Source organism: Pelodiscus sinensis, chromosome 21, assembly GCF_049634645.1.
Source record: "Pelodiscus sinensis isolate JC-2024 chromosome 21, ASM4963464v1, whole genome shotgun sequence".
NCBI classification, from domain to species: domain Eukaryota; kingdom Metazoa; phylum Chordata; order Testudines; family Trionychidae; genus Pelodiscus; species Pelodiscus sinensis.
In genome coordinates, this window is record NC_134731.1 from 25,350,119 (window position 1) to 25,357,269 (window position 7,151).

The following is a 7,151-nucleotide window of genomic DNA, read 5'->3' on the forward strand; positions in this document are numbered from 1 at the left end:
GTAGGGGGATGGTACCAGTTATCACAGTGGTAGCCTACCAGGAGATGAGATCTAGAGCCTGGCAACTCTGACAGGTGATCCTGATTAGTTTGGCCAGGAGGTTATCAGGTGCTGGCACTTCAGATACCCCTCCTCCCCCCTTCCCCCCACTGCCAGGCTGCTTCTGCTCTCTGTGATGGAGCTACCCCCCAGGAGTTGCTTGCTTGCTGTGCAGGGTGGGAAAGGCAGAGAAAGGGGGTGTTGATACCAGTGTGTCCTCATCCTCCCCCCCCACCCTTGTACCTCATCTCTACAGAGGCGGGGGGACATGGCAGGAGTTGGGATGGAGGCAACTGCTGCTATGGCTGGACACGCTCAGCGTACTTAAGAGAATGGGAATCTCTTGTCACTCACGAATGCGCTCGCCTCCCAACACACTAGCTGTTGTGCTTCTTTCAAAGTGTTGTTTTAGGGTTTTGACTGGTCTGCATTTCAGAGTTTTTTTTCTCTTGCACATAATTTAATTCTTTGAGAAGCGAGTTCTAAAATGCCCAACCTGTTGTGCCTAGAGTACAGGCAGTCCCCGGGTTACGTACAAGATAGGGACTGTAGGTTTGTTCTTAAGTTGAATCTGTATGTAAGTCGGAACTGGCATCCAGATTCAGCCGCTGAATCTGGACACCAGTTCTGACTTACATACAGATTCAACTTAAGAACCCCAGGCGTCCCCAAGTCAGCTGCTGCTGAAACTGATCAGCAGCTGATTCCAGGAAGCCCGGGGCAGAGCAACTCTGCCTCGGGCTTCCTGTAGTCAGCCGCTGGTCAGTTTCAGCAGCGGCTAACTTGGGGATGCCTGGGGCAGAGCAGCTGGGGTGCTGCTGGGTTGGTCCAGTAGCGCGGCCACTCCTCGGCGCTACTGGACCAACCCAGCAGCACCCCAGCTGCTCTGCCCCAGGCATCCTGATTCAGCCACTGCTGAAACTGATCAGCAGCGGCTGAATCAGGACTCCTGGGGCAGAGTAGCTGGGGTGCTGCCGGGTTGGTCCAGTAGCGCCAAGGAGCGGTGCTGCGGGACCAACCGGCAGCGCCCCACCTGCTCTACCACAGGCACCGGGCTTTGCTCCACATCTCCCTGGTCTGCTGGGGGGGGCACTAGCTGCGTCCCCCCCCAGCAGACCAGGGAGACGCTGAGCAAAGCCGCGCAGGACCCGGGGCCGGACCCGCGGCGCTTCCAGCTGATCTGGAAGCGGCCGCGGGTCCGGCCCGGGTCCTCCGCTGCTTTGCTCCGCATCTCCCTGGTCTGCTGGCTCCCGCAGCAGACCAGGGAGACGGGGAGCAGCTTTTCTCACCCCGGAGGAGGCGGGTGGCGGGACCAGGCGTCCCGCCGCTCCAGTCCTCCGGGGCGAGAAAATCCCCATTTGTAACTGCGGATCCGACATAAGTCAGATCCGCGTAACTCGGGGACTGCCTGTAATTATCCCTTTGGTAGTTTAAAAAAAAATGTATCCTAGCTAGGCTTTTGGTTCCCACTGGTGGTGCACATAACACATTTTTTCCCCTCTAATTTTGTTCCATCCATGTGCAGAACACTGGCCAGGAGTCTCCTGCAGTTGGACTCGACTTCCTGGAGGCTTCTGTGGCCAAATTGAGAAATCAGCTGCTAATAGGTTGACAGCGCACCAGAGCTAAGGCAGTCTTCTTCGCAACTAAGAGCTGGATATATTCCCCATTTGGCCTGTTAGCACTCTGCTGGCTCTATATATTCCTAGAGAAACCTCATCCTTTGTGTGTTCTTGATGCAGTGGTAGTTTCTGGATGTCCACAGAGCTATCACTGGTGTTCTCAAAACAATGAATGCTAAACATGGGCAGGTATTCTGTACTATACTATGTATTATCACGGTAACTTGGTCCTTAGTAGATTTTGCGCTAGCTCGGGTGTATAGCTTCCTAGCTTGAGCATTTGATACTTTTATCTGGAAACTTTCTAAATTTTGACGCACAGACATTAGCTCAAGTGTGTCCATAGTTCTGTCAAGCCAGCTGAACGCCATGACTTGTTGGGGAAGAACATTGTGTCCTGCTGGAGAGACTGGGAACGCCTCTTCTCGGAACTTCAGTAAATGTGACACACAGGCTCAGTGCCGCGAGGAGGGTTTCCACCCACAGAGCGGCTGTCTGTGCGCCTGGGAGAGAAGGTTGTATACGTCTTGCCATTCGATCTGCCCTGGATTGAGGGAGCTACTTTCCACACACATTGGGAGGCAGAGAGAGACTTCTCCTTGCATTGCTCAGGAGTTCAAATGTGGTCTGCTTAATAAGAGACTTTGTGTTCATTGACTCACGAAGTAGCTTGGGGGCCTGCAAAGCTTCTGCAGTGTTTGTGTAGGAAATTGGACTAGGCAGCAATTGTTACTGTTGGCAACCTTCCTCCCCCCAAACTGGCCAGCACGCTGGGTACTCTGGGTCAGGAGCACTAGGTCTGTTGCAGCTGAATTCTCTTGTTCTCTTGGATAGTCCATGTATGTTTGGGTGCCCTGGGAGGCAACATGTGTGTGTCCGAGTGGGGAGGAGGGAGGAAGAGAGGGAGGCAGACAGCAGCTTGCAGAAAGTTATCAGCCCCCTTTATTCAACAACTTGCTAAGAAATGGACTGAGATGATCCCTCCAAGGTGCACTGAGCTGTGACTCCCAGGAGTCCTCCTCCAAACGGAGTCTCTGCTTTTCCCTGTCCAGGGTGATCTGATGTCTCCCCAAGACAGACGGGAAGTGTCTCCTGAGCAGCTCCCACATCCCAGAGAAAAGCAGCAGAGTCTTCACCGCTCTTTGCTAGCCCCTGAGCCCAGCTTGTGGCCCTGTGGAGTGGAGAGGAAAGAGAAGTAGAGTTGCCAGGTGTCTGGTATTGGCCTTCTGGTATTGGTCTTCTCAAGACTGACTGTATCACACATGCTCAGCTGATTTGTTCAGGGAGCTGAAACGGCGCCGCATGGGCCTACCCACGCGGACTTGGGAAATACTGAGGAAATGGGACTGGACTTGGGAAGATGCTAGTGTGATACTCCTGATCGGAAATAGCCCGGAACACAGTTTTGAAAGGAGGGCAACCCGGGGAAAGCAGTAATGGCAAAAACCCAAAACAAGTCCTAAAGTTAACACTAGGCCAGGGGTTGGCAGCCTACAGCATGCGGGCCACAAGTGGCGCACGAGGTGGAAGCTCAGCCCTGCTCCTCCTCCCCTGTGCAGCTGGGAGGCTGCGCCTGTGTTCCCTTAATGCGCATACCTATGCGGCGATGCTCAACAAATTCCAATCTAAGCCCACCCACCTCTGCAGCAGCACCCGCTTTCCTGCTGCCCCTGGGAGATGTCATGGCTGCTCCCGCTGGTGCGGTGGAGATGGAGATGGCCCAGGGCCATGTTGGGGGGCAGCTGCTCGGGCAGCCAGGGCTACACTGGGGGCCGGCTGCCGCTGGGGCTGAAGCTGCATTGTAGGGTAGCTACTGCCGACATTGTGGACCTGGAAGATGAGGCGTGGTGGATGAGTTGAAGCCATGGGCGGGCAGGTTGCTGCGGAAGGGGGGAGAGTGTTTGAAGCCGCGGGCGGGTGGGTTGGGGACGGCCGCAGCTGCATTGCAGGGTGGCTGCTCTGGCCTGCTGTAGGTTGCTGAGCCCTGACTCAGAGGCTTGCGTGCTGCTTAAAATATCAAACTACAAGCCTGAGATCGGAGAACTCGGCAAGGCCAAGGATCACACTAAACGGTGAGATCTGCATCTTCATTTATTTATTAATGAAGCTGCTGTAAGTAGGACTGTTGTTAACTTTGAAAAGTGTCAGGGCACGCTGACCCATAAACAGAAGTAAGTTAAATCTCGGCTTGCCACTTCCAAAAGGTGGCTGACCCCTGCCCTAGGCTCTAAACTAAATAGGGGAGGCAGCAAGGTCAAGAGGAAAGAGGATTGGATTGTGACTTGGGGGAATAAACCCAGCTGTCTCCTCTTTGCCACTGCCCTACCGGTGACCTTGGCCAAGTCACTTCTCCTCTCTGTGCCTCAGTTTCTCTTACCCCCCTTTTTCTTGTCTTGTTAGATTGTTAACTCTTTGGGACTGTCTTACAAACATGTCTAAGTAGCACCTGGTTCAGCCATATCAGGTCAGACCAAAGGTCCATCTAGCCCAGTATCCTGTCTTACAGCGGCAGCCATTTCCTTGGGGGATACCTGGCATTGAACAGAACAGGGGCACATCAAGTGATGCATCCCCCTTTTCCAGCTTCTGACAGAGGCTAGGGTCCCTGCCCTGGCATCCTGGCTAATAGCCCTTGATGGACCCATTCTCCATGAATTCATCTAGCTCTTTATTGACCCCTGGCCTTGATCTCAGGGTCTACCGGCAGTAATGCACATAAAAACGGGGTAGTGCAGTGTGATTGTTGGAAGCGGGGAGCCGCATCCTTTGAGACTCGTTAAAACAAGGCTGCGTAAAGAACTAGAATTGATGCTGTAGGGAGCGGGAGATGAGGGAGTGAGACGTGTGGAACCAGCCTTTTCTCTCTGATTTTCATGGTTTTGTAGCTTGTCCCAGTACTGGAGATTCCACGCATGCCTTGGAGTACAAATGGGCACCTAGTACTTAAAATACTCTAGCGACTCTGCTTGGCTAATCAATGCTGTTAACATGCTCTGCGATGCTGTCTGGACTCCTGTGCGGGTCGCTTAGGAAAGCTGCAAATGTTTCCCGTCTCTCCTCACCTCTTCCCTCCCCAGGAGGTGGTGAACTCGCATATTCCAATGGCTCTTTGATCGGCGCTGCCACGGTGTCATGAGAGAACCTGAGGTGGGGGAAATGGTCCGGTGTGGACAGCGGAACTTACGGGCTCGGCTTCAGCTCCCTGACCTGTAACAGGAGCGAAAAGTAAGCAACAGATGCCATTCCCTGTCCTCGTGAAACAGCATGTCCCCTAGCAAAGCGATCTGCCTCCCATCCTCGCCGAGACAGCACACAGTCCTGAAACATTGATTTGACCTGAACACGGTTAATTATTTTACTTGGCTCTCTGCCACGCTCTGCAGGAAACACTTGAGGAGACAGGATCTCTGAATAGATAGTCTGGTTGGAAATGCCAGGCCATTTTCCATGGCTTGTGGGATGACGACTGTTACTCTTTGTACTGCAGTGGTGAGGGAGGAAGAGAGGCAGGGTGGTCTGGTGGCTAGGACTCTGGCCTAGGAGTCGGGAAACCAGGCTTTAATGCCCTGCTCCACCACAGCCTTTAATGCCCTCCTCCACCACAACTTTCCTGTGTGACCTTTGGGATGTCACTTAGTCTCTCTGGGCCTTGCTTTGCCCACTGCTCTGGTAATGTTGGAGGAAGGGGGTGCATATAAATAAGCAAGACAGGCAAGTTGCGCCTAGAATCCTGGGCTAAGGTCAGAGCTGAGTACAAATGGAATAAAGACCCCTCCCCCCCAGAGCATACAATAGAGTGGAAGGGGAGCACAGAGGGGAGAAGTGACTTGCCTGGCGTGATGCAGCAGGGCAGTGGCAGAGCCAAGACTGGAACTCAGGGGGGTGAGCCCTGCGGGTGGAGTTGTCAGACTCGTGGGGAGATGGCCGCCTTTGATTTTAAATGGGAATAGAGTTACTGCCCTAGGGGTATCTCCTCATGTCAATGGGAAGTTTGCACAGTCCCTTGTGTAGGGAAACCCAGGGAGCCAGCGGCATGGACGTTCCAGAACAGAGCTTTTCATGGACGCGAGAATAGGAAGGGTGCATCCCAGCCACTGGTTCATGGGGGCTCTCGATGGGATTGTTTTATGGTGCTCCCGGGCGAGGGGTCTAGATGCTCCCACCTGCCTGTATATTTAGAGTTTCCCCCATGCGATGGCACCAGCCATGGCTAATGGCTCCGGCAAAGCCAGTGGAACAGCACTTCTGCTGCAAGCTCCCTGGGGCTCTTGCTGCCCAGCAGGTTAAATTGAGGAGGTGCTAGAGCAGCACTTGACCCTTCTCCTTTCCTGCCTGCGACCAGCAGCCTTTATAGAGGGCATAGAGCAACTGACCCTGAACTGAAAAGTTGCTTCTCCAGGTCTCCCTGAACCTTCCTGCCTGCTCCTAGTTCGCCCCGGCTTGCAATGTAGTTGCTTGCATTCAGGTCCCCACCTCTGCCTTTTCCCCACGCTTAGCGGGCCTGTCTATGTAACAAGTTTTGCATCAGCTGAACGTGCACATGCAGGAAATGTCACCAGTTAATAGACCGTGCTGCACTGTAAATAAGGTCACGCAGGCAGCCTTTTGTCAATATCAACTGTCCCATTGCTATAGCTACCATGTCCTCTGCTGTCGGACACACCTGTTTGTTTTTCCAGCTCCTTTCTGCCACCGTCAGATTTCTCGGCTGGCCTAAAAAATAATCCCATTTTTTTTCCATGCCCATTTGTGATTGTTCCCTTTTTAAAGAGGTCTCCCTGCCCTGCTACTTCTGGTTGCTTTGTTCATGGAGGTAGCATGTTGTGAGGGGGATGGCAGCAATGGGATATCAGTCCGCTCCTACTCCCACCCCTAAAGCCTTTGTTTCTAGCTTTAATTTTTAACATGACTCCGTTCCTGTAGAGGAAATGGCTCTAACAATGTTCCCATTGTGTTCACCTACCTGGAAGTGGAATAACTTATTCGATACAGAACGGAGTTTTGTGCTCAGCAGATAGAGGCTTTATTGTGTTTATTCTTTCTACTGTCCCATGAAATATCTTTCTATGATTAGTGTGTGTGTGTGTGTGTGTGTGTGTGTGTGAGAGAGAGTGTATATATAGGTGGTGAAAAACAGTCCTTACCCCTGAGCTGCCAACAGGGCCGGTTTGAGCCATTCCTGCATTCCGGGCAGCAGGCGTGCTACACATGCCTGCGCGCTGTGCACCTTACAGCTGCAATCGGGCGCACGGTGCCTGATGGCAGCTCTAAGGGGCGCCATGTGGCTGGGCATGCAGCGCCCCTTACAGCTGCCATCAGGCACCCCGAGCTAGTCCCCCTCCCCCCCCACTTAATCCAGCCCGGGCTGCCAATGAGCTATTTGCAAACCACTGAGTCTGGTAGCTAGCTAGATTCATGGAGGTTAGGTCCATCAATGACTATTAGCCAGAATGGGTAGGAATGGTGTCCCTAGCCTCTGTTTGTCAGGGG